At 44.9% G+C, this 27,976-nt stretch overlaps 1 protein-coding gene and 1 pseudogene across 2 annotated transcripts in view; one reads left to right on the top strand and one right to left on the bottom strand.

Moving 5' to 3' along the window:
* GRM1 (glutamate metabotropic receptor 1) overlaps positions 1–27,976 on the top strand; it is a 250,976-nt gene that overhangs the window by 132,508 nt on the left and 90,492 nt on the right. The window lies entirely within an intron of this gene.
* On the bottom strand, positions 15,526–15,639 carry LOC136637019 (5S ribosomal RNA; annotated as a pseudogene).

Raw genomic sequence — 27,976 nt, forward strand, 5'->3', positions numbered from 1 at the left:
GCTGGTCATCTATACTGTCCTGCCATATGGTGAATACCACAATGATGAGAAATTGAGGGGGGGGGGGAAGAGACTGAAAACATTATTTTCACATTAACAAGATGCTCCAGTATAGTTAGGGACAGAAGCTAAAACCAAATGACTGATGTCCTTAGTGTTTCGTATTACTCTGGCAGTTTTTCAATATTTGAACACGTTTTATATCAACTCTTTTGCATCTTTTAACATAGCAACCTCCATGAATGTCTCCTAATGAATGTTGCATTCAAAAGTTTACTGTATATCTTTTGCTTTCTTTAGGGTCTTCTACACATAAGAACAGCCCCACTGGATCAGGCCATAGGCCCATCTAGTCCAGCTTCCTGTATCTCACAGCGGCCCACCAAATGCCCCAGGGAGCACACCAGATAACAAGAGACCTCATCCTGGTGCCCTCCCTTGCATCTGGCATTCTGACATAACCCATTTCTAAAATCAGGAGGTTGCGCATACGCATCATGGCTTGTACCCCGTAATGGATTTTCCTCCAGAAACTTGTCCAATCCCCTTTTAAAGGTGTCTAGGCTAGACGCCAGCACCACATCCTGTGGCAAGGAGTTCCACAGACCAACCACATGCTGAGTAAAGAAATATTTTCTTTTGTATGTCCTAACCCGCCCAACACTCAGTTTTAGTGGATGTCCCCTGGTTCTGGTATTATGTGAGAGTGTAAAGAGCATCTGCCTATCCACTCTGTCCATCCCCTGCATAATTTTGTATGTCTCAGTCATGTCCCCCCTCAGGCATCTCTTTTCTAGGCTGAAGAGGCCCAAACGCCGTAGCCTTTCCTCATAAGGAAAGTGCCCCAGCCCCATAATCATCTTAGTCGCTCTCTTTTGCAGCTTTTCCAATACACACTGTGTTGTATCCCACCACTGAAATTAGTGAGTCAGGTTAGTCATGAGTAACATAAAATCCATTACAGCCCACTGCCACCATGCTGACAGCAGATGCCAAACTGACAGTGCACTGATGCCAGCTCAATGACTGTTGTATTCTAAGCCTATATAGGTAATGCCATGCTGGTACAGCCTTTCCAAACACATGGACACATACCTAGGTCAGCACAGCATTTGTCTGAAGTCACGCTGGCATCCGTGGTATGTCAGTAAGCATGTGGGCTGCTGACCGAGCAGGGCTGTCATTGTAGCCATGTACTTGGACATATGCTGACATCTCTTGAGAACAGGATTGGCCAGTTAATTTCTTTAGGGATGCAATTCTAAGCACACTTATCTGGGCTTAAACTCCTTGGAGCCCAATGAGACTTCTGAAAAGACATGCATAAGATTGTGCTGTAAGACTTTATTAAGACTAACGTCCTTTGGATACAATTCATTGTTTCTTTCTTTTTATTTATTTATTTATTTATTTATTTATTCTGTACATCATGACATCTTCAGCTGCATTTTCAGACCTTTATTGCTATTCTTTAAGGCTACAATCATATGCTCGCTTTCCTGAGAGTAAGCCTTGTTGGGTTAAATGGAACTTACTTCTGAGTAAACATGCCTATGCTTGTGGTGTTAGTTCATCCAGAGCTGAGATGGGAAAAATGGCCATATCATCTTGCAATTGTAGGTCATTCGGTGACATGGAAAATTGTCCAAATGTGAGTGTGAAGTTAATACACCTTGTTTTTCAGTGGCTGTAGGAGGATTTGAAATAATGCATTTACAGTGGAGTTATATTTTACACAGGGGTTAGGTTCTAAAGTCAGAGCGTAAAGAGAAAATTATGTACAGTTGGACCTCGGTATCCACAGGGGATCTGTTCCCAGACCTCCCTCAAATACTGAAACCTGTGGATCAGTGAATCTGCAGGTCAGTTCGATATTACCTCCTGAGACCAGAGGTGTTCTCCAGTCATGTTTGGAAGTGTTCTGAGGCCTGCAGAGATTGTGCGTGTTTTCTGGCCAGGAGAGGCCTCCAGTCACATCTAGGAGCTCAGGTCTGGCTCTCCACTGCAAGGTTTAAAACCCTCAGTAAGTTTAATCCACAGGTCCCAAATTCGCAAATAAGAACAATTAACCTGTATAACCAAAACTTCTATAGTCCAGTGGTTCTCACACATTTAGCATCAGGACCCACTTTTTAGAATAAGAATCTGTCAGGACCCACCAGAAGTGATGTCGTGACCGGAAGTGACATCATCAAGCAGAAAATTTTTTAAGAATCCTAGCTTGCAATCCTACCCACACTTACTCAGGAGTAAACCCCTTTACGATCATTGTTAAAAGAATATAAATAGTAGCTTGTTTGTACAGGTCTGTAACATTTCCCCAAATGCAGTCACATACCATGGTAGCATCACGTCTAATATATTAAAAAAATAAAATATTGAAATGAATGGAGACCCACCTGAAATTGGCTTGGGACCCACCTAGTGAGTCAAAACGCACAGTTTGAGAAACACTGCTATAGTCAATACATAACTTTAATCACTATAAGAGGCATGTGGGAACTGGGACTAAGGCCCTTCTTATCTCCTGCCACCAGCATTAATGATGCCATGCCAAAAAGGTGCATGATGTTCGCAATGGCGGGGGGGGGGGCATGTGACCTGAAGGTAAATGGGAGGTAAGTACTTTTACTTACCTCCATGTATGCATTTAGGCCCCTCTAAGGATCTCCTCAGACATATGCCACCTATTTTGGTGGTGTATGTCCAAGGAGGGAAAAGGGGTGAAAAGATTTTTGAAAGAAAAATATGATCTGGTGTGTGTCAGTGCCATCAGATCCACCCCTCCTTCTCCTTCCCCTTCCCCAACCTTCCCAACCTCCTTCCCCTTCCCCTCCCTGCCCATGGCTGGCCGTCACTGCTGACCTACCAGCACTGGGGGTCTGGGAAGGCTGACGCTACTTGCTGTTTCCAGCAGCACCCTGGCAACCTGCTAAAGTGTGCTGCATTTTGCAATGACATAAGCTGGGCTGCACTGCTCAAACACAACTTCAGGCAGTGCAGCCCAATGATAAGATTGGGCTGTGATTAAAGGAACAGTAGATTCACATCTCCCATCTCACTCTGGGGCATATGCTTCTTAAGTAGAATGGCAGGTAGAATTGCCAGCACTACCCAGGATATTTCACCACTCCTTTCAATATACAGTCTGAGTGAAATACAACTACCCCCCTTTTTCAAACAGTATTATTCCTTTCTTGTGAATAAAAGGTTTTTGACTTTTGAATCAGTCTCAAAGGTTTTTTATTCAGGAAAATCTCATATCTTTTGAACTCAGTCTTTCACAAGTACTCATTTTATTTTACTGTATTTTAAAAATTGCTGTAGATTCCTTCTTTTGAGTAAGTTTTGAAGGCAGATCATTAGGGAATAACTGACTTTAGCCTCACTGGTTAGCTCACATCTGTGTAGGATGGAAGGGGAATGATATTTTAATTACAATGGACTATATTCATTCCAAGCCTCAAAGGCTTCTGTTCTCATCTGCTTCACTACAAAGAAGACTACAGCTCATGATAGCTATGCATGTATTTATCACCAATGATTATTTAAGCAGTATACAGAAGTAACACAAACCTTATTCATTGATCATTGTACTTTCATTCTAAGGATACAGCCAGATATCTTTAAATTACTTGGCTATTAATATATTTCTGCTCTTCTTCTTTTTCTTTATTTGTTTATTATATACGTAGTTAAAGCAAATCGGCAACATGATTGTGAACCCCTCTTGAAGTGCATTTCCTCCCTATCACCCTGATTTCATTTTCCATTATATCTTTTGCTTACTCAGTTCTGCCTTTGTCAGCCTCATTCTATGCTTTTCCCTGCCATAGGATGCAGCCAGACCAACAGGGGATGTGGTGCATGCTATGGTGGTGATGGGGCAATCAAGTGGCTTGAGAGGGGAAAGAGAAATTATTTTATTTTTAAGGGAAATGATTTCCTTACCCTCCTCCATAAGCCCCACAACTGCCAATGAGTCTCCTTGAATCTGTGCCAGCTCTTTAGCTGGTGTAAATCCAAGGAGACAAAGGGGGCATGTCAGTTAACTCTGGAGGGTATAGCCTCCAGAGCAAGTCACCCACTGGATGCTGCTCCCTGCCACTTCTGACACACTCCAGGCACTTCCCCCATTCCACCCTGTTCTGCCCACCCCACCAACCTACTAGTGTCAGCTGGTCTTCTCCCCACCATTGTGCACAGAGCCTCCATGGCTAGTGGCAGTCCAGAAGTGCATAGCTATGCATGCTTATGGATCTCTATTTGCAATGGCTATAAAGTACATACTGCCACCTGAATGCTAATTCCAGCGGCAGTAGTGCTACATAAGGCTGTAGCCTGTCTTGGCTTAGGCTTGTGCCTTGGTATTTCTTTCTGATGCCCAGACCTATATTGCAGCCAACCTTGCAAAGGGACTGTAGTTTCACAGCTTGATTGGCCTTGTTTTGTTTGATACCATTTTTTTTCAGACACCCATGGAAGAGTCATTTCTTTTGGACCTTTTGCTTGCCTCGTGCCCAACTAGTGCTGAGCTAAACTGAGGGAACTCCTCCCTCAAAAAGTATCTCCCTATTTCAGATTATTGTAGGGGAAAACAACTGGAAAAGCCTGAAAATATCCAAAGGTAGATTTGTAATTCATTTTTAACACAGATGTCCATATGCCTCTGTAATGGGCAGCAACAGGATTTTTAAAAAAAATTGTGGTTGAAATCCTAAACATACATATATGGGAGTAAGCTGCATTGAGCTCAGTGGGACAGACCTGATAGAATTGAATCATGGAAGGGACCTACAAGATCACTGAAGGTCCAATCCTTGTTCAACACAGATATGCATTGGATGCTTTTGAAAAGCATCTTTCAACAGACATTAGCACACAGTGACTGGCTGAAAAAAAAGACTTTTAATTCTACAGTTGTTCTTGAAACCAGGCTTTTATACACACTGGCACACAGCAAGGGCATTTTGAAAAAAAGAACTTTTTGATGGTCTTGACCATGTGTGGCAGGTCACAGCAACAGGACTGAAACAGGAAGTAAACGGAACATCCTTGCAAGTCAACAACATCCAACAAAAGAAGCAGTGTTCTCGGCAGCAGATTACAATGGCTCTGAACAGGTATGGGGGGAAAAAATCTGCAAAGCAGTTGAAGGTAGGGGTTTTTGAAGGGCTTATTTGTGCTTTCCGGGATGGCTGTTTTTGCATCAAAAATAGAACATCACAGAAATTTGGCACAGCATTCTCCATAATTGCATGGTCCATGTAATACAATTAGTGAACATAAACAGTCAGGGCTACTTTAGCTCAGTGTGCATGAATGAAACCGTGGCAAGGGCAGTTGAGATATCTCCACAAAAGCAACAACAGGAACAATTTTCATTACTCCTGAAAGAGCTCATTGGCTATGAATGCACCCATTGTTTCCGTACAATAAAATCACTTTGAGCTAGTTAATTAGACTAGGTGATTCCAGGCAAAATGGAAAGACCTTCAGACTAATCTATGCACACTCTGGTGGGCACAATTATTGTTATTTCCACATTGTAAATATAGCCTTTGGTGCAGACATCTCAGGGGATAGCCTGACAATTCTATGCCCAACTATTATCTTATTAAACAAATTCCTCTCCCTCTGTCATCCCATTCCAGAGAAATTATCTTAGCTCTTTCTGGACATTAATTAGGCAACCCAAAAAGAAAGAGAAGTATCTCTCTTACTGCTACCATTCATGCTCATATTGTCTGGAAGACAATAGGCAAATCCCCTTAGCTATGAACATCCAGGAAGCCTTGCTTTAGATAAAGCCATGAGACTTGAGATAAAGCCATGAGATAAAGCCATGAGACTTGAGATAAAGCCATGAGACCAAACAGCAAGAGAACCCCTAAACATCAATATTACCCAGGGGCATATCTGCCCTGGGACAAGACAGCGCAAGAGCCCTGGGTGCCAATTGGAGGTGGGCACCAGCGTGTGCACTCCAACTGCTTCCCCAGTTGGGAAGCAATTGGAGTGCATGCACCCTTGGGCAAAATAGCTCAACTGGGGCACACATGCCCTCTCAGCAGCCAGTCGGGTGATTTTGCTGCAGTTGCAATTGCGGATGCTCACTTCCATAGCTTCCTGAGCTGGGAAGCGACAGGTGCACCTGCTGCCCGGGCACTCACAGTCACAACTTGGACAATTGTGCCCCAGATGCAGCTGTGAGTGTAGGTGTTCATGCTCATTGCTTCCCAATGTCATGTCATGTGACATTTTCATGCCTCATGATGTCACTGCATTCCTGCCTGGGGCGCCACAGCATATCTCTGACATTATCTGGCCATTAACTTGCTTTGAAAAATATCCCCTGAACCTGTTTTTTTTTTTTTTTACTTTGTAATACTTCCGTTTGGAATAACCAGAACATATGATGGCAAGGTAAAAGTGAGGTGATGGCAAAGGAATGTAACCTGGGACCAAAGCTGGAATTGTCTTCTATATTCATTCTCTGGAGTCACATTATATAAAATAAGGAGATACTTCAACGATTTTGAACCACTGTGCCATGGTACATTGGTGTGCCACAGATGGTCTGCAGGTGTGCCATGGGAGTTTGGGGTGTGTCATTTATTAGTAGGGCAGTTAGGAGATGTGAGCCCCCTACCAGCAGCATGGTATCTCCCCTGGGGGCTGGGGGATAAGAATAGGCCCTCAGTTTGGCTGTACTTGTCGTAAGAGGCGACTAAACAGCCACCGGGTAGATGGGACTCGTCAGCCTGGGAAGGAAGCTCATCTGAGAGAAGGAAAACTCTGATCCCAAACCTCCACTGCCTTGTGGCTACATCCAGTTATGGAAAAGGCTTCAGGAGTCAACCTCGAGGCAAAATCCGGAGCCGGAGTCCCTGAGCCAGTTCATGGCTGAACACAGTCACGTTCTGGCAACTCCTGCGACGTCGCTGGAACCAACCGTATTGGCTTCTGCCTTTCCATTGGACCATTTCAGCGACCTGGAGAGGGGGGATTTGCTGCATGGGTAACAGCCTATCCTCCATACCTACTTTACCCAGGCTTCGCGCACTGGAGAGGACATTCTGTTCCAGAAGCACTATTCAGAGCGTGATACCATAGTCTTCCGAGACTGAAGGATGCCAACAACAACCAGCAGCATGGTGTGCCTTGACCATTGTAGCACCTTGTCCGTGCTACATGAGATGAAAAAGATTGAAAATTGCTGAGATGTTTGCTAAGAAGTTGTCACATTGTTGGCAGAGGAGCAGGACCACAATTCCATTGGCTTGTTGATTCCAAGGGCCAAGCTAGACATTACGTTAATCCTGTTAACCCTGTTAATCCATGGGTCTCTGAAAAAAAATGCTATCAAACAAAACTGAGGGCCTATTCTTATCCCCCAGCCCCCAGGGGAGATACCATGTTGCTGGTAGGGGGCTCACATCTCCTAACTGCCCAATGAATGCTCTTGTGCATTCATATTTTTCCACTGTAAATAGGAGCCAGCAGGAGGAGGAGGGGCTTATCAAAAATGGGACTGCATGAATGGAGAGAGGATTTTTTAAAGACTGTTACCCAGGCTGCAGTCCCAATGAATGGCAACCCCTTTCTGAGACAAAAAGCAGTTATGGGATTCCAGTTGGGTTTCTGTTTCTGGAGACCTCCTGGAGCAGAATATCTGCAATAAGAACTGTGAGCATAAGAACATAAGAACAGGCCCACTGGGTCAGGCCATAGGCCCATCTAGTCCAGCTTCCTGTATCTCACAGCGGCCCACCAAATGCCCCAGGGAGCACCCCAGATAACAAGAGACCTCATCCTGGTGCCCTCCCTTGCATCTGGCATTCTGACATAAACCCATTTCTAAAATCAGGAGGTTGCGCATACACATCATGGCTTGTACCCCGTAATGGATTTTTCCTCCAGAAACTTGTCCGATCCCCTTTTAAAGGCGTCTAGGCTAGACGCCAGCACCACATCCTGTGGCAAGGAGTTCCACAGACCGACCACGCGCTGAGTAAATAAATATTTTCTTTTGTCTGTCCAAACCTGCCCAACACTCAATTTTAGTGGATGTTCCCTGGTTCTGGTATTATGTGAGAGTGTAAAGAGCATCTCCCTATCCACTCTGTCCATCCCCTGCATAATTTTGTATGTCTCAATCATGTCCCCCCTCAGGCGTCTCTTTTCTAGGCTGAAGAGGCCCAAACGCCGTAGCCTTTCCTCATAAGGAAAGTGCCCCAGCCCAGTAATCATCTTAGTCGCTCTCTTTTGCACCTTTTCCATTTCCACTATGTCTTTTTTGAGATGTGGCGACCAGAACTGGACACAATACTCCAGGTGTGGCCTTACCATCGATTTCTACGACGGCATTATAATACTAGCCGTTTTGTTCTCAATACCCTTCCTAATGATCCCAAGCATAGAATTGGCCTTCTTCACTGCCGCCGCACATTGGGTCGACACTTTCATCGACCTGTCCACCACCACCCCAAGATCTCTCTCCTGATCTGTCACAGACAGCTCAGAACCCATCAGCCTATATCTAAAGTTTTGATTTTTTGCCCCACTGTGCATGACTTTACACTTACTGACATTGAAGCACATCTGCCATTTTGCTGCCCATTCTGTCAGTCTGGAGAGATCCTTCTGGAGCTCCTCACCATCACTTCTGGTCTTCACCCCTCGGAAAAGTTTGGTGTCATCTGCAAACTTAGCCACTTCACTGCTGAACCCTGTCTCCAGGTCATTTATGAAGAGGTTGAAAAGCACCTCTTCATAAAAGTGCCTTGTCATACATGTTGTGAGGGGCAAGAGGTTATTTGTGTAAAGTATTTTCTTTGTGTGTCAAGTGTTCTTTCACTGTGGTTCCCATCACCAAAGTTCCTGAATGTCCCCATGGAACAGAAACGTTTGCCATGGTGAAACTTGGTGAGACGGGGGAATGTCTCCCCAGCAATGTTGGCATTAGTAGACACTGGCATTACTGGGAGGGCTACACTAGCATGGCATTACCTTGGCAGACTTAGCACATGAAAAATGTCACACTGGGATCAGTATGCCATTGGCATGGTATCTGAATAGGATTAGGCCATAGTTGTGGCAAATGCGATTGCTTCAGGCAGGCCAGGGTTTTACATCTTTTCCAGATGCAAACTCATAATTGATGTCAGGGCCTAGGAGAGGGGGGTAAAGGGGGTAATTTGTACCCAGGCCCAGGGTCCAAAGGGGGGCCCAGAAATTTCCTGGGATGTTATGTATTCCTATCTACTCAGACTTGTTGCCTGCACGGGATGCTTGGGACACTACTGATGCCACATGGGTTGGTAGACCTGGGCTCTAAAGACTTTTCCAGCTGTCTTTACCCTCCCCCTCCCCTGTTTCACCCCTCCCTGCCCCTATTCTGCTTGCCTGTCACCACCCTCCCAGGCTCTGTTTCACCCCTCCCTCTTTGCAAAGGGGCCCAAAAGGAACTTTGTACCCCCTGAAAAAATTCCTCTCAGAGGCCCTGATTGATGTACACCTGCCTTCAGATAAGTGCCTACACATATGCAGAGCTGTGCTTTTAAAGTCATATGCACACCATGATGAGTTCCTGCAGAAAACACTTGTACTGTTGTTATATAGTGAGTCCATGCGAATAAAGGAAGGCATAGAGATAACAGCTCAATACATTTATTGCATCTTCAGAACAGGACCTGGCAATTATTCTGACGCAAGGCAAACACCTCTGGCTTTTATACCCTTTAGCTCTGCCCAGACTCCCTATGATTGGTGCAACTGAAACATTAACTAGAGGGCTGATTGGATGGTAGGATTTCGATCCATCACCCGATTGGCCAGCCATAAGTCTGGGCCAATCAGTTATGCAGGATTTTGATCCTGCATAACTTGCATACATAACACTGTATGACACTGGTGGGCATGCAGTGTTTGCCTTGCCAAGTGTCAAGCTGCCCTTCATTTAATGGGCTTGATATCTAAATGGTACTCTCTTGGCCTTTTCCAAGAACAAACGCAGTCCTTGACAAAAAATGCTTTCTGAAGAAATGCTGAAGTGTTATCTACAAGTCTTCACAGGCACAGTACGTGCATAGCTTACTGTATAAACAATTATGCTTAGCACTTACATAGTCTCTTTTCTTTGTCTTTAATCTCCTTTCAGAAATGGTTCACACCCCGTACAATGTGACCTGAAATGCAGTGTGAAAATATCACAATTCACAGTTTAATAAACCCGGAGGGTTTCTTCCACTTAACAATCTGTTTTTTGTCAGAGACTGGTAGCACACACTGTGGCTTAGTAGATCTATGTGCAAATTTGACTGGTGAAACAATATATAAAACTTGCAAACGACCCAAGTTATGATGGGCTGGGGAGGGTTTTGCTTTGGTTGCAGAAGGTCCCAATTCAAACCTGGCATCTTCCATTAGGAGTGAGAACTCCTATCCAAAACCCCAGAGAGCTGTTGTGAATCGGTTCAGACAATGCACATCTAGCTGGACCAATGGTTTGATGGTATACAGCTACAATCCTATACACACTTTCCTGGGAGTAAGCCCCACTGGATACAGTGGGACCTACTTCTGAGTAAACATGCACAGGATTATGCCTTATGTTGTAAGGCAGCTGTATATGTGCATGGAGGGCCTCTGGATTGCTGGGACCCCAGTCATGGCACGTTTGGCTCAAATCCAATGAAGGTGAATGCTACACTTATTGGGAGTAAATCCCACTGAACATAGTGGAACTTACTTCTAGGTAAACATGCAAAGGATCATGCTGGGACATTTTCCTCTTAATGAGGGATCTTGTGTACTGAAGCCAATCTGTTAGTGCTTACACGCTGCTTCTGCTGCTGGGCTGGGACATTCCCTAGCAGATGCGCTAGCATCTGGCTCCTTCTTTTATTTGGCCAAGGCACAAAATGACTAAAGGAAGTGGAAGCAAGTAAGAAATGACCTGAAAAGTAAGGACTTGAAGATCACTCAGGACCTGACTAGCAATTATCTGGCACTATCTGAGTAAATTTAATTTGATTGCAAACTATTGAGTTGAGCTATCATCTGCTCATGACTGTTAGAATTCTACTCACCCCAGAGAGGGGAAAGGTGGATGTTTCCACCTCGTAACACTGCAGGAAATGAAGCATTATTTAATGCACTTAAAGCTTGTTTGTGTGTTGTATATTAGAAATATATTCCATGTCAGGCCGATGAGACATCTCTGACATCGGCCTGACGAGATTCCAGCTCGTTCCAGGACTGTATTGCTTGGAACTTTGTCCTGCCAGTAGATCTAACCCCTGCTAATTGGGTAAGAGGCACTTTTTCAAGTGGGTGCTCCTTTTTTTAGCAGGGGGAGAGTAACTGGCCCATCTCACCCCAGCAGTGTCTTTTCTGGTGGCTGTCTGCTGGTATTCTTTTGCATCTTTTTAGATTGTGAGCCCTTTTGGAACAGGGAGCCATTTAGTTATTTGATTTTTCTCTGTAAACCGCTTTGTGAACTTTTAGTTGAAAAGCGGCGTATAAATACTGTTAATATTGAAAATGTCAGGCCGATGGAGAGATTCGTTTAATATTGGGACAGGTATTGACAAAGTGGTATAAAGTGTTGATTGTTTTGATAGCTACTAGAGGTAAAAGAGAATATGAATTCTGATTAAGAAATATTCTGTGTGTGCGCGCGCGCGTGCGTGAGAGAGAGAGAGAGAGAGAGAATTCTGTTTGGCACTCTTGTAAGAAACAATGGATGCTGGACACATGGAGTTGGGGAAAGGAGGCTAGAGCAAAACCTGGCTACACACCAGTGGCATAGCTAATGATTGTGTAGCCCGGTGCCAAGCTCAAAATGATGCCCCGGAAGTGATGTCATAACCGGAAGTGATGTCACACCTGGGTTTTTAAAAAGTGAAAATTGAGGGAAAACATGCCTCCTCCCCCCAGCAGCTCTCCACCCACTTGCTGTGCTGCTTCCCCCCAGCCAGTGGCATAGCTAAGGTATCTATCTACTACCTAGGGTCAAAGAAGGTTTTGTAGCCCCCCTCCACAACAAAATCAAATTTAATTAAGTAAATAAATACGAAGTATGCCCCTTATTGGTTAGAGACACTATACTGGGGTGAAGAGAGATGGTATTTCTCCCCCTAATAAATATAAGAGGAGCACTACTTGAAAAGTTCCTCTTTACCCAGTTAGCAGGGGTCACTGTATTATGATACATGGAAATGAGAGCTGACTCATATTAACACCTTATTGGTTCTATACTGTACCATAATAACATCTCATTGGCTCTCAGAACAATCAGTCTCATAGATCAGTTTGGAGTTACGGAAATCCACTTTTTGTTCCATAAGGCAGTTGTGTTTTCATTTTCTGGTTAATTGGCCATAACTTTTGATAGAACACAGATATTCCAATGGGGTTCGTTGCATTGCATTCCTCATTAAATTACCTTTCCAATTATATATAACATGATGGTATTATTCATACACACCATTTTTTTCACAGTTTTGGCCACTAGTGTCAAGCTCGGTTTGTTGCCCCCCTAAAGCTTGTTGCCCAGTGCAACAGCTACCCCCTGCACCTCCTTAGCTATGCCACTGCTGCACACTACTGTCAAGAAGGGAAGAAAGGGCAGGGAAGAAAGCTTTGGAAAGCTTGGAGTTATGTGCCAGGTAGCCAAGGTGTTGTAAGCTTACAAGGTCTTAGATTGCAAGACCCCAAAAAGTCATCTGCATCTTTATGAGTGGCATCAAAGAGAAATGTTGATCTTTGTGGTTTCTGCTGTTTCTGTAGCAATGTGAAACAGAAGCTTAAGGGAACAAAAGCAAAGAAGTCACCCAGAGAGGCTTGAATTTCACAATTGAACTAGCCAAACAATTGCTTGGCTGCATTCTTCTAGAACCTGTGGGATAGCCTTTAGTTCCATTGGTCTTCTTAGGATTTTTCTGTCCCATCATGTTCAAGGAATTCGCTCTGTCATGCCTTTTGTTTTATGCTGGGATTGCCATGCCCAGTGACTTTTTCTAGCCCAACGAGATATTCATCAATACACATTTCAGAAAGCAGCCTATCACAGCACCTTTGTGTCTTTCATTCCCTCCAGAAGTGGAGGCTGAGCTGGAATGATGCTGAGGGGTTATACCTCTCATGTTTAAGCTTCTAGTATTTGTACATTCAGCAATAGGACATTTTTGTTTTTACTTAATAGCCCTCTGCTATGTATCCTGATGTCTCATTAACCAGCCAGTCCCTGAAGAGTTGTAGTTATTACCACCTTTTTATCCATATGATCTCAATTTCTTCCATGTCTTCTTAAGATCTAGAACTCTTATCAAATGTGTCCCTGTGGGAAATCTTGCAGCAAACTGTGTTGTTCTCTGCCACTGAAGAGATGTTCACGATCAAGCCTTGCTTTGTAGGGCCCTGAAATTGCCATGCTTTATGCTAGAAGAAGGGTCTCCTTTGGATTAAAAGCTAAAATAGTATATCCCTCTGGGGAAAAAATTGCATCTTTTGTTTTGAGACCCAGCAGCAGACTCATTTTCTTGCACTGTGCTTTTAAGTTGAAATTTTACAGAGCGAATCACATAAGGACATTTTTAGAATCTCTTGCTTGCTACGCTGAATACTGTTTCAAACAGTCTCTCTTCCAGCATTGTAGGGTCTGCTGCACTGGCGAAGAGGTGCTTAGGTTGGATTGCAACTATTACATCATCCATGCAGTGTCATAAATACGCCAGTTTAGGACATTATGTTAGTGCAGTAGAGTGGGTTGACACCACTTCCTTGGCAGTAGTTACCATCACCCTATTCAGATTAGTGGTGCCCCGTAACATAAGAACATAAGAACATAATAACAGCCCCACTGGATCAGGCCATAGGCCCATCTAGTCCAGCTTCCTGTATCTCACAGCGGCCCACCAAATGCCCCAGGGAGCACACCAGATAACAAGAGACCTCATTCTGGTGCCCTCCCCTACATCTGGCATTCTGACTTAACCCATTCCTAAAATCAGGAGGTTGCGCATACACATCATGGCTTGTACCCCGTAATGGATTTTTCTTCCAGAAACTCGTCCAATCCCCTTTTAAAGGCGTCTAGGCTAGACGCCAGCACCACATCCTGTGGCAAGGAGTTCCACAGACCAACCACGCGCTGAGTAAAGAAATATTTTCTTTTGTCTGTCCTAACTCTCCCAACACTCAATTTTAGTGGATGTCCCCTGGTTCTGGTATTATGTGAGAGTGTAAAGAGCATCTCCCTATCCACTCTGTCCATCCCCTGCATAATTTTGTATGTCTCAATCATGTCCCCCCTCAGGCGTCTCTTTTCTAGGCTGAAGAGGCCCAAACGCCGTAGCCTTTCCTCATAAGGAAGGTGCCCCAGCCCCATAATCATCTTAGTCGCTCTCTTTTGCACCTTTTCCATTTCCACTATGTCTTTTTTGAGATGCGGCGACCAGAACTGGACACAATACTCCAGGTGTGGCCTTACCATCGATTTGTACAACGGCATTATAATACTAGCCGTTTTGTTCTCAATACCCTTCCTAATGATCCCAAGCATAGAATTGGCCTTCTTCACTGCCGCTGCACATTGGGTCGACACTTTCATCGACCTGTCCACCACCACCCCAAGATCTCTCTCCTGATCTGTCACAGACAGCTCAGAACCCATCAGCCTATATCTAAAGTTTTGATTTTTTGCCCCAATGTGCATGACTTTACACTTACTGACATTGAAGCGCATCTGCCATTTTGCTGCCCATTCTGCCAGTCTGGAGAGATCCTTCTGGAGCTCCTCACAATCACTTCTGGTCTTTACCACTCGGAAAAGTTTGGTGTTGTCTGCAAACTTAGCCACTTCACTGCTCAACCCTGTCTCCAGGTCATTTATGAAGAGGTTGAAAAGCACCGGTCCCAGGAGAGATCCTTGGGGCACATTGCTTTTCACCTCTCTCCATTGTGAAAATTGCCCATTGACACCCACTCTCTGCTTCCTGGCCTCCAACCAGTTCTCAATCCACGAGAGGACCTGTCCTCTAATTCCCTGACTGTGGAGTTTTTTCAGTAGCCTTTGGTGAGGGACCGTGTCAAACGCCTTCTGAAAGTCCAGATATATAATGTCCATGGGTTCTCCCGCATCCACATGCCTGTTGACCTTTTCCAGCATTGTAGGGTCTGCTGCACTGGCGAAGAGGTGCTTAGGTTGGATTGCAACTATTACATCATCCATGCAGTGTCACAATCTGTGGTATTGCAAGTGTGTCATAAATAAGCCAGTTTAGGACATTATGTTAGTGCAGTAGAGTGGGTTGACACCACTTCCTTGGCAGTAGTTACCATCACCCTATTCAGATTAGTGGTGCCCCGTAACATAAGAACATAAGAACAGCCCCACTGGATCAGGCCATAGGCCCATCTAGTCCAGCTTCCTGTATCTCACAGCGGCCCACCTGATAGGCCCACACTGATAGGTGACACAATGGTTGGCAACCTTCAGTCTCGAAAGACTATGGTATAAGCCTACAGCACCCGGTATTCCCAGGCAGTCTCCCATCCAAGTACTAACCAGGCCTGACCCTGCTTAGCTTCTGAGATCAGACGAGATCAGGCATGTGCAGGGTAACATTAGACAGAAAAGGCTGGGCATGGTGGGGATCTGATGGGATGTGATGAGACAGGAGTCAGTTTTTTTAACTAGTCAGTGACTTACTCCTGTTGTCTCCAGACAAAGGTCATCCACTGGGGTCCTGTACCAAAGCCATGTGTACCACCATGTGTACATATACATGCAAACTGGGATTGAGAACTTCTCACTTCCTTGAGATGTTTCTACTTTTCAGTACTTGACTTAGCTTTTGGGAAAACACTTGGGGGGAAAAACCCTCTATGCACAAAATAAAAATAAGGCTGCAATCCTGTACAGTGAGGATGTAGTGAGGCTTACCTCTGAGTAAACATGCATTGTTGTGCTGAAAATTCTGTTTGTTACAAGGTTGCTCAAAGCAACAGTTGTTCAGGTGACATAAGGACCGAAAAGGCTAAGATTAATAAGACGCGCATTTTAATTTCTTTTCCCCCAACTATCTGCGTAGGAACAGATTGCCAAACTCTCAGATGAATTCATTATTCTGAAATACCTACTAATTTCTTCAGCTATTTTCCTGCAAAGTCTCCACAAGCTGTTTGTTGCAGCTGTAGTGTTACTCATGTGGTGCTAGCAGGGTTCAGAAGTCTCAAGGTATTACTTCTGTTAATCAGTTCAATGATTTGTAAAACTTGTATCCCTATATCCACTTTACTAGAATGAGTTGGCAGCTGAATGCAAAGTCTGAATTGAACTGGTGACTGCATGAGAGAAGAATTAGCGTGGTGCCTGCCAAATATTTGTCCTATTTCTGTTTTCAGAGCAGCACTAGGCCTTTGGGGCCCCCCTCCAATATTCCCCCCTCCCCCAGATTACAATTTTTTCCTTCACTGCATGATACCGGCCAATGACAGATCTCGTAATGAAACAATGGTCTTGCAGTGCTACAAAGCTGGCTACTACATTATGATGTCACTGAGGATAATCAAAGCTAATTTAGAGAGGCCAGTGCTTTTTGAAATGGTCGCCTGTCTTACCCTAGCCAGAGAGGAAGGCAAAGAAATTGAAAGCAAAACTTCCTAAATGCTTTTGCTCCTGTCACACTGATCACAGAAAGACCACCCAAAAGGAGGCTGGCTGCCACTGTTAGTGAAAATCATCTCCCTTTTCAGCTTATCCTAGTAAGAATGCACTCCAGTTTAGAGCAGTGTTTCTCAACATTTGTCTTCTGCCATACTACTTCACATGGTCCATCTTTTTGAAGTACCACTGGAAGTAACTGGAAATGACATCGTTGCCAGTTACTTCTGGGTTGGGAGGCCAGATGCAATGTGACCAACACCAGTAAGAGTCTCAGGGTGGACAAGAGGGCTTATATGAGTGTGGAAAAGCATATTTTGGAGCTGTGCCTGCCAAGCCGTGCCTCCTACTTCTATTTGTTGTGTCTTGTTGCTGGTTTCACTGCTTGGTGGCAGGTGTCCAGGGATCCCACGAGTACCACCAGACATCACCTCAAGTACCACTGGTGGTACCCGTAATACTGGTTGAGAAACACTGGATCAGAGGCATTTCGAAGCTTTAATCTTTCAGAAAATATCTGCAAATTAAAACAGATGAGCTGTCAACATTGTCACATTTCTGTTTTTCTATTTACAATACATTTATAAAAGTTTCCTGGTGTATTGACTGAGGGCCCAATCCTATCCAACTTTCCAGTGCTGGTGTAGATGCAGTGCAGCCTGAAGGTTAGAGAACAAATGTTCCCTTACTTTGAGTAGGCCTCCATAACTGCCCTCCCACCCCAGCGTAAAGCACACCCAATTGGCACAGCTTCACCAGAGCTGGAAAGTTGGATAGGATTTGACCTTGAGAGTTGAGTGGATACTGAGCCGTCCATTCCTATATTTTTGTGTGGATTTTTTCCTGAAAAGTACTATTGCTTGTCTCTGGAAAAGTAACATGTCGTCAGCCTGTGCCCCTGCTGTTTATTACCTCTGGGAGTTAATTTACAGTTATTTGTGGGATTGGATACCTGGAGTCAACCAAGCCTGTTAACTCTCCTGCTCAGGGGGATCAGTGGGATTTCTTTGTCCAATGAACAAATTTATTTGTTTACCAGTCAGCTGGAGAAGAAGTAGAAGAGCAAACAACAACAACAATGGAACAAATATGGCCACTGTATCATTTGAATCAGTCCTGTCAGGATGCTGGTCCCATGCAAGAGCTTCCTAGGAAGGTCAAACTGTGTGGAAAATAGGGGCAAATCAGGGATTTTCATCACACAAGCCAACCACTGCTGAAATAATTTCAGATTATTTAGACAGATATGCAGTACTTTCTATTGTTTAGTAATGGCTGTGTCATCTCCAAAGGAAACGCAGCATCCGAATGTCTGAGGACACAATGTCTGCATTGGTTGTGTTACAATTAGACCAGTAAATGATTTATACCTGTATTCTTCATGCATTTATGTCAGCAGCATAGAAACAGCTGCCACAAATCTTTATATTTTTAGAAGCATGGCAACAGAGGACATGGAGATAAGGACCAGCATAACCATGGCCCAGTTTTCAAACTCAGGCTGCAATCCTAGCCACACTTTCCTGGGAGCTGCATTGATTATAGTAGGATTTACTTCTGAGTAGACAGGCATAGGCTTGGGTTTCAATTGCCCAAGGCAAGAAACACGGAGATAGGTGTAAAGCTTCTTCTACTCACATACTCACCTCAAGCATCCAAGCTCATAGATTCCATACTTAAGATTGCACATTGTGCATCCCTATGACCAAATGTGCTAGGAGCTCACCTTCCTATCCTTATCCATAGCTGAGCATTCGGTCTCCCCTTAATGTCCCCACAGAACTATTACTGGACAAGTACAAGAAACTGCATTTTCTTCAAGCTCTTTCACACCATGCATACCAGGTGATTCCATGCAGTACTTAGTACTCCATGCTAGAGCAGACGGGTCTGGAATCACTTACATGTTCCTTGATGAGAAAGCAAGCAGCTGACTGTAAGAGCATGTGTGTTGCTAGCACTGATTTTCCAAGACGTGCCTTGGCACACTCGCTTGAGAACTACTAGTACGAAACTGTCGCAGCCTATTTTACAAAATACTGAAGATGCTAATGGTGTCAAGGATTCTCATAGCAACATTGCCAAGAAGACACTGGTGTGATAGGCCAATAAAAACCACTCTGCGAATATATGCAGTGCATATGGTACTTATAAATCCTGAACACATATTTGCAAACTAAAATATCCGCCATAGTCTATAAGGTTATAATGTGTATTTTTAACAGTCTGTAAAAAAAAATATGGAGTAAGGCTTGGAAATGTTTGTTTGTTTAGGGTATTTCTATCCCACCTTTCTCCCTCTGAGGGAACAAAGTGGCTATGACATCATCACCTATGATGATGAAATGATAAAGCATCCTATCATCTACGTCTTAAAAGCCATTTTTGCCCAACATTGCATATACACAATAGGGATCAAATGTGTACATCTGTGGGCTGGGCAAAAATGGGTTAAATTAATTCATTTCTAAGAATCTACAAGCTTAAGGTCCAATCCCTGTTGGGGTCTCTTCTAGCTAAAAAGACACTTGAGCAAGTTAGTGTTCCCCCATGGACCACCAAGAAACTGCCCAGATTGGACAAAGAATGAGGGAGCAGCCAGGAGAAGCTGAGCGTGGCTGAAGAAATGGATGGTGTGCAGCCAGGAAGGACCTGAAGTAGGCAGGCACAATGGGGTGGGGGCAGGTGAGCAAGAGAAGGAGGTAGGGTGGCCCAGCAGAGCTCCTTTAAGCCAATCAGAAGACAGGAAGGCGCGCCCCTTTATGCAAACTACTGCCTTGTGTGAAAGGTCCCGGGTCTTTGCAGGCTGCAAGCAGTCCTGTTTCTTCAACCAAGCCTGACTTTTCTTGGCTCTCCTGGCTGCTCCCTCCTTCACCACCCTCTCTGGGCGGAACCTTGGTGGGTGGCAGCATTGACCAGGTGCAAGGTACCCTTAGGCATAGGACCCAGTTGGCCCAACCAGCCTATAGCTGGCCCTGAGCCTACTTGCATTTGAAACTACAACCAATAAACAGGCATATTTGCATTTTCCTTTGTAATTTCTTATAGAATGAAAGAAGGAAATAACACCACTGCAGTTCTATACATAGGAATAAATCCTCACTGTGTTCTATAGGGCTTAGGTTCAGGTAAAATGTGAATGGAATTGCAGCCTTAGTACTACATTACTATTAATTATTCCTGTTAACTGGGCAAAGAGGCACTTTTTCAAGTGGTGCTCCTTTTACATTTGATAATACTGATAACACAGGACTACGACATTGGGGATCAGAAAAACTTTTTCCCAAAATTTATGGCGGTTTCATTTGAATTTGGGGTGCTTCCAAAAACTGGAATGAGTTTTGGAACATCTCTCACATCTAGTTTCAGACAGGCAACATAGCCTTGTTAGTGAACTGTTCAAGCAGCTTCCTTGTGAGGTAGCCATGAATTGAATCATTAACTAACGAGGCTACGACATATCTCTGAAACTAGATGAGGCAGGACAAAAAATATACCCAGGCATAAGTCTAACTTTTTAAAACAGGAAAATATGTGTTGGGCTGTGTAATGATACTATTAGTAATAACTAGGGATGTGCAAATCCACCACCTTTAGACTTGAGTAGAGTCCCCACCCCCTTTGACTTGACCTGTGCTCAAATCTTAATCAGCAGCCAATGGGGACTCATTCAAAACATTTTCAGAACTCTATTTGACTTCAGTCAGGAGTTTTTTTTTGATACATGCGTCAGGTGCAGCTCCACGGGAAAAAACGGTGCTCCTGGCAATATACGTGTGTGTGTGTGTGTGTGTGTGTGTGTGTGTGTGTGTGTGTGTGTGTGTGTGTGTGTGTGTGTTGGAGTTCTCATTTAACACTCCCTTGATGTCCCCATCCCATCTGTAAACAACAGCTCTGCTGCTCTTTGAGTGAAGGCAGCAGTGGACAAAGCACCAATTGGTTCCTGGCAAACCCCAGCCATGAAACACCCCCCCCCCCGATTCACATCATGCCTTCAGAAGGAGCACCAGGCATGCCAGGGCACAGAGCAACAGGGATTGGGAGGTGCCTGAGCTCCGCAAGGCGGGTGGGATGAACTGTGTGAGAGCAGGGACAGAAGCAGCAAGTGGGAGGAAGGTCACGCACAGCTCCTTGTACTGGCCTTCCCTACTCCTGAGTAGACACAAACGTGCCATAAGTCACTCGTGCCAATCCTAACTCGGGGGTTAGGATTGCACTGTAATTCATTTAAAATATAGTAAAAGATCATAAGATGCCTTTTTATTCTTTAACTTTTTAAATTCTAGTCTTCACAACCTTTTTGCAAACTATCATAGTAAGTGCACTGTAAACAACATACCAGTAGAACAGTGGTTCCCAATCTGAGAGACATGTATCCTCAAGGTCACTCAACAGGACTTTTAGGGGTGCTTGAAAAAGAATTGAATAATGGCAGAAAAAAGGCAAGTGATGCTCCTGAATGCCTTGCAGGGCCAGCAAGGCAGGAAGGGAGGTAGCTAGTTGGCTGTGAAAGCCTCCACCATGTATGAATCAGTGATTGAAAACCAGCACAGTAAAAAAAGCTGAAACATAATATGGAAAGTGGTCAATAAGCCAGAATTTCTCAGGATACTTCTGGTGCAAAACCGTGCAAAGGCAGAGTCTTCAGTTCTTCAAACAGATAAAAAGAGAAAATACTGTGATGAATACATGAAGTCTGGGTTTTCATATAGAGAAGAGGGCTTATATCAGGGGTGTCCAAAGTTTTTGGCAGGAGGGCCACATCATCTCTCTGATACTGTCGGGAGCTGACGAAAAAAAGAATTAATTTAAATTTAAAATTTGAATAAATTTACATAAGTTTACATAACTGAATATATTAAAGATGAATTTATATGAATGAATGAAGGTCTTGAAATAGCTCAAGGCCTATAAAGGCCTTGCACAATGCAAGGCTGGCCTTTCCTTTGCTGCCGCTACTGCATCACAGACTTGAAACAGCAAGCAGTGGAGGAAGCCCTCATCCCACAGCTCACGTGAGAGGTCAAAGTCGCCCTCACGCTGAGGGCCAGTGAGGGCTCCAACAAATCTCCAGAGGGCCAGAGGCTCATTGGAGACTGGGGTCTCCCTGAGGGCTGCATGGAGAGACCTTGAGGGCCGCATGTGGCCCTAGGGCTGGGGTTTGGGCACCCCTGGCTTATATTATTAATATTAATTACAAACATTTAGCTAATATGAAGGGTACAATTTATGGAAATGGGCCGCCAAGGGGTATGCAAGTGAAAAAAGGTTGAACAAAAAGGTTAACAGGAGAACCATTTATCAAAATCTTTTTTAAGGTGCCTGGTGCGTTAAGCCAGACGCTCTACATATAACATACAACTTACAACACATAACTGGGAGTGTTCAATTCAATTCAGAGAGACATGAAACAAGGAATCACTGAGCAAGTGCAGCTGCACATAGTTGCAACCCTATTTACTCAGAAGCAGACCCACTGCTTTCCATGGATCTTATTCTTAAGTAATGGTGCACTGAAGTGTAGCCTGGAACTTTGTTTCAAATGGAAATGAGGATTACATCCAGGTGTTTAAAAAAGCAGACCTCTGCCAAACATTTGCAAAATGGAATGAGTTGGCAGCAGGGTCTTCTAAAGAGAATGTAGGCTTGCTTGTTTTAAATGGAAGCCTTGAGCCCTTTTCTCGGGAGGAGAATAAAAGACTGCAGCTTTTGGCTGCAGCTTGCCAGGGAGGTTACCATGGAATTTAACAGCCCTCTAATTATCTCTGCATTGCTTTGTGGTGCCAGGAAGTGCTTGAAAAGCCCTGACCCCTGAGCGACCTCACAGTTAAGGGGAGGTGATGATCTAAGCTTGATTTATTGGCAGAAATTTTTCATCATATAGGCGAGTATCTATGGTAAGCAAGCACACCCAGACACAGGCTGAACATGTGGGGACTCATTTCTGAGTCAGTGACCTCAGACTTGAGTCAATGCCAGAGTCATTGATACATGTGACTCAAGTGTTCATGAGTCAGCAAAAAACATGTTTTTGCAACTTGATCTCGAGTCACTTGACTCACGTTCCCATCCCTGATAATAACCTACTGAAAGGATAAGGACCCAATCATATCCAACTTTCCAGCGCCAATGCAGCCATGCCAACAGAGTGTGTGCTGCATGCTGCAGACAGAGGGGTAGTCACAGAGGCCTCCACAAGATAGGAGAACATTTGTTCCCTTACCTTGGGGCAGTATTGAAACTGCATATGCAGTGGAAAGTTGGATAGGATTGGGCCCTGCTGCAACCCTTACACACTTTCCTGGGAGGAAGTCCTATTGAGTAGACATGCGTAGGACTGCACTATGTGTAGGATTGTACTATAACAGTGTTCCATGAAGTTGAATAAAGAGACTCCTATTACAACAAAACAAAAAATAAAACCTGGAGAGGAAGCTGCTTATTTTTCCACGAGATTCCTATTCTTTTCACTGGTAAATGATTTAAAACCAGGAGCACCTTCAGCCACAGGGACCGATTACTAATTTCAGCATGACATTTTCAGAGCAGTGGCCTACTTATGTGTAAGACTATCTTCAGCTATCTTCAGCCTGCTCCAGGCCCAGCTGCCTCATGGTCTTGCCAACTAGCATGTTTCCACCACTCACCAGCATGAACATGAAGTGACTTGTCCAAGAGCAGGCTGAGGTTGCTGAACGGAGGTGGTCCAAAGCTTATTGCATTAAAAGTGATGTGATAGCGCAGAGGATCAGGAGAGACACGATTATGTCATTACGTCAGCACTGAACATCCAGAATGCTGAGCTCCTGCAGGCAAGTGCTACTCTGGGTGAAACCTACCCCTGGGAGATCTCTGTACGCTGGTTCAAATAATATAGATGTATAGCAGCATTTGCTAAACTACAGCATGCGGGCTAGGTCCGCCGCAGCACAAAGCCTGTCCTCGTTGTGAACAAAGCTTACTGTTTCACTGGGCACCCTGGTATCTTCTTCCCTAATTTCCCCTGGACCTGGAAATCCAGGAACAGGGCCCGGAAGCAGCTGCCCGGCACAAAGTTTGGGGGAGACAAGGGAAGAAGATATCAGGTTGTAATAGTAAACTCTGTTCACGACAGGGGCGGGCTTTTCGTTAGGCAATGGTCCAGAGTTTCGAAACTGCTGATATATAGGAATAGATGGTTGTACAGCAAAATCTGATGCATATCTGTCCAGAAGTGAGTACCATTGTGTTTAATGGAGCCTGCTCCCAGTAAAGTGTGTATAGGGTTGCAGCCTTAATTCTGTCCACATTATACACGTTACTCCTGCTCATTATCATCTCTTTACTGTGGTTAGACATCATCACATAAATCTTACTCTGCACTGCAGTTTCTCATGCCTGTGCATGGTAGTCCATTAGCCAACATTCACATAGTGGACAATGATAGTACTTAACTAATTTCATTGTAAATTTAAGACTAAGAGCCCAATCCTGAGCTCTTTAACACAGGTGGTATGAACGTACTTCTGGTGCTGGGTGTCTTAATGGGCTGTAAAACGCTTACGGCACCCTCCGTGTAGGTGCTGCCCGCACCAGCTCAGCACCAGTCAGCACTGAGCCTGGCACTGGATGAATGCTGCCTGGAGCAAGGGAACAGCTCCAAGTGGCTGTAAGGTCTGTTGGGGTGGGGGAGGCATTCCAGGCTGAGGAGAGGGCGGTGGCAGGGAGAGGAACTGGGACCAGAAAGGGTGGGACTAGCAGAGCCCTGCTCCACCAGATCCAATACTCCATGTTGGGCTGAAAAGCCTGACACATAGCTCTGACAAGATAGCTGGCACAGACTGGAGGAGACCCATTGCGGGGCCTGTCCCCTTCCCCTGAGGAGACTTCAGTGGATGCTGTGGTGCCCGTAGGATGCAGTAGTAGTCATTCTGGCACTGTTGCTTCTCTGGGTACCAGCCAGCTTGGGATTGGGCTGTCAGTCCCAATTGATGGTCTATCAAGGAAGGGTACCATTTTTTTCCATTGCCCCTCTCCCATCTACGACTAATAAGAGAGGGGGAATTTGGATGAGGTACAGCAATGTGACATCATTCCCCTGCCTGATCATTTGCTCTCTTAGCAGCCTGCACAAGGACTTGTAGGAGGCAATTTATCAGAACTCACTTCGGGAGGTAATGGCTGTTCTTGAAAAATTCTGATAAACTACCTTCTACTAAAAGGGGCTTTCGACAGGCTGCTAAGAAAGGAAATGGGGGGGAAAGGAGCAGATGTAGTTATGCATGCTTAGGCTTGGTTCGTCTGGGGAATGGAAATGACAGGTTTTCAGCCAAAGGCTTCGTGGCTTTTGAGGAAGGATTTGACTTCCATGTCTGACTGCTTCTGCTTTTGTTTGGGTTTTGTTGACTTTTAGGCAGAAGCCTCGGTTTTGAGTTTATCATTAGATACTGTATTGTACTGTTGTCTTTAAGTTCTTTCTATGGAAACTGCTTTGAGAGTATTCTTGCAAAAAGGTGGGACATAAATGTTGTAAGTAAATAAGAATAAATCAATACAAGAGGAGTGCATGTTCTGAGGAATAAGATGTGCAATAACAAGGTACTCAAAGGGCCCAATCATACCTCCCTGCACTGGCGTTGCTAGGGGGGTGCGGTGTAGCAGCGCAAGATGCTGCTCTGGGGAGCACCCAAGGCTTTTGAGGGCCTTGGTGCTTGGTGGGAGACACACAAGACTATATCTTGTGGCCTGATGGAGAGTTTTAAAAGCAGAAGCACTCTGAGGGTTTGAAAGTTAGATCTCGAGGCAGCAAAGAGTTAGAGCAATGAATACAACAGACGGGTAAAGAAGCGAGATGCAGAAGGAAGGCTTGATGCAGAAGAAGTAGTAAAAGTAGGGGGATCCAGCCTTCTCTGCCTTTTATTCCTTCTCCAAACATTACACAACAGGCTGGGGTTTTCCATTCTCTCATCTTGTTTACTAAGCCATGAGTCAATAGTCTTTGTAATAGGGACTTTTCCAAGAGGAAGCTGAGACTAACCACAATCACATTCCTAGATATGATTCTTTATAACATAGCCTTGTTGACAGGCTACAAAGCTTCAGACTCAGTATGTCGCCAAGGCTGCGCAAGTTTGCTCTGCACATGAGCAAAGTGTGCTTTGCTTCATTGCCACATACTAAGGCTAAGGCTAGCGCTTCTGTAGATAACCACTACAGTGCGGGCCGCACTGGGTTACGCGTGGGGAGGTGGGTGATGCGCCCTGGGGGAGGGCACGCTAACTTCGCAGCATTGGGAGCTACCCCCTTGTGCCATACACTGTTGGATGCAGAATAGCCAGCGGAGTGCAGTGCAAAAAACGGAATTGAAATAGCTCCTTTCCTTCAAAAGTTATGGACAAAAAACCAGAAAGAAAAAATACATGGAGCCCTATGGAAAGTGAAAGTGAGCCATATCGCGCATTTACTCGCGAGTAGGCAAACTTGCCTTAGTCCATCGGAAAGGGCAAGCTGAGAGGAATCCAAGGACACCAGAATGGCCCTGATCCAATGAATGCAGCCCCCAAGACACCTGAGAAGGGAGTCCCTCCCTCCCTCCCTCCCTCCTACAGTCTATTGAGCTCTATGGAAAGCAAACTCAGCCACATGGTTGCGTTTACTTGCAAGTAGGCAGACATGCCTTGCCTTTTGGTCAGGCCAGGGAAAGGGGAATGTGAGGCCACCAGAAGGGTCTCAATCCGACGGAGCTGGAGTTCGACAAATGCTCCAGAAGGCAGCCTCCCCCACCACTAAGAAGGACAAAAAAGAGGCTTCAACTGTTAAGGGGAAGTTTTCTATTTTGCACTTGCAAAGCCAGGTGGGTCTTTATCTTGATGTGCCTGAAATAGAAGAACTTTAAACTTGGCACTGGGGAGGGCTGGAAATCTCACTGATTCTTTGGGGGGGGGGCGGTGTTATTGCAGGCAGACTGCAGAGTAAGCTCCATTGACGATGATGGGACTTACTTCTCAGTAGACATGCATAGGATTGGGCTCACAGGCTGCAATTCTATCCACACTTTCCTGAAAGTAAGCCCCACTGACCACTATGGGACTTACTTCAGAGTAGATTCACTTGGTGGAACAGGACTGGCTCCCCCTTATTTAATTATTTCTTTTGTTCTAATTTAAATATTTATAATTATTTTAATTTGCTTGATGATGTCACTTCTGGCCATGACATCACTTCCAATGGGTCCTGGACAGATTGTCATTCTAAAAAGTGGGTCCCAGTGCTAATAGTTTGAAAACTGCTGCAATAAGGTGTTAGTAAGTTGACACAGCGTGGGTGTGTGTGACTCTACAAGTTTTCAAAATCACTAAAATCAGAGTTTGGAGGAATAATACCATCATGCTATATATCAATCAATGTGTAATTTCATGCAGAATGCAATGAAGCAAACCACATTGAAATATCTATAGCCAAAAAACCAGTGAGCGCAGGGTGATGGTACATCACCACACCCACCACCTGGGGTGTTGCCCCACCCACTGCATGGGGTGTGTTTTGCAAGATTCCCAGTCCAAGCTCTGCCTAGAGAATTATGCCCTCTTTAAGCAAATTAGCTCCCCTTCTTTCCCCCAACAAATGACCCTGGTTCTGCCCTGCAGTCCTGCTGGACCCCACCTCCAGGGTAGCTCCCCTGTTCAACCTGCAGAGGTCCTCTCTCCTGCCAGCAGCCTCCCACCACTACAGCAGACCCTTGGTCCTCAGCAGGTCTTGGGCACAGCAGCCACACACCAAACTCCAGTGTCTCCAGCAGTCTGTTCCAGCAGTTCATTAGTCACAAAGTCAGTCAGCATATCCAGGGCAGAGTCCAAAGTCAATAAGCCAAGTCACAGTCCAAGCTCAGATTCCAAAGCCCAGTCAGTCTCCTCTCCAACCTGCACTCCTTCTACAACCCACACCCCCTTCCTGCCTCAGGTGCTCCTTATATGCCTGAGGGCCCTATTGCCTTCAAGTGGCTGCAGCTGTGCAGCACACTCTGCTGGATGCCCAGGCCTTACCCTTAAAGGGGCCACTGCTGACACCACATCTACCTTCTCACCAGATCTTCTGTGATTCCAATACAGGGTGATGCGCAGGACTCCTGCACCCGGTGACACGAATCCTGGTGATGCCACTGCTTCCCTGCCAGCCCACAGCATGCAGCACACTGATGGAATGTACACTACATGCTGTGGGAGGAGACAAACTAACAGCCCAGGAGAAGTGATTAAAAATTGTTTTACTAACCTCTCCGTAGGCTGCCTGCACAATGATGGGTCTCCTTGGACTTACACCAGCTCT

Source organism: Tiliqua scincoides, chromosome 1 (genome assembly GCF_035046505.1).
Source record: "Tiliqua scincoides isolate rTilSci1 chromosome 1, rTilSci1.hap2, whole genome shotgun sequence".
Taxonomy (NCBI): domain Eukaryota; kingdom Metazoa; phylum Chordata; class Lepidosauria; order Squamata; family Scincidae; genus Tiliqua; species Tiliqua scincoides.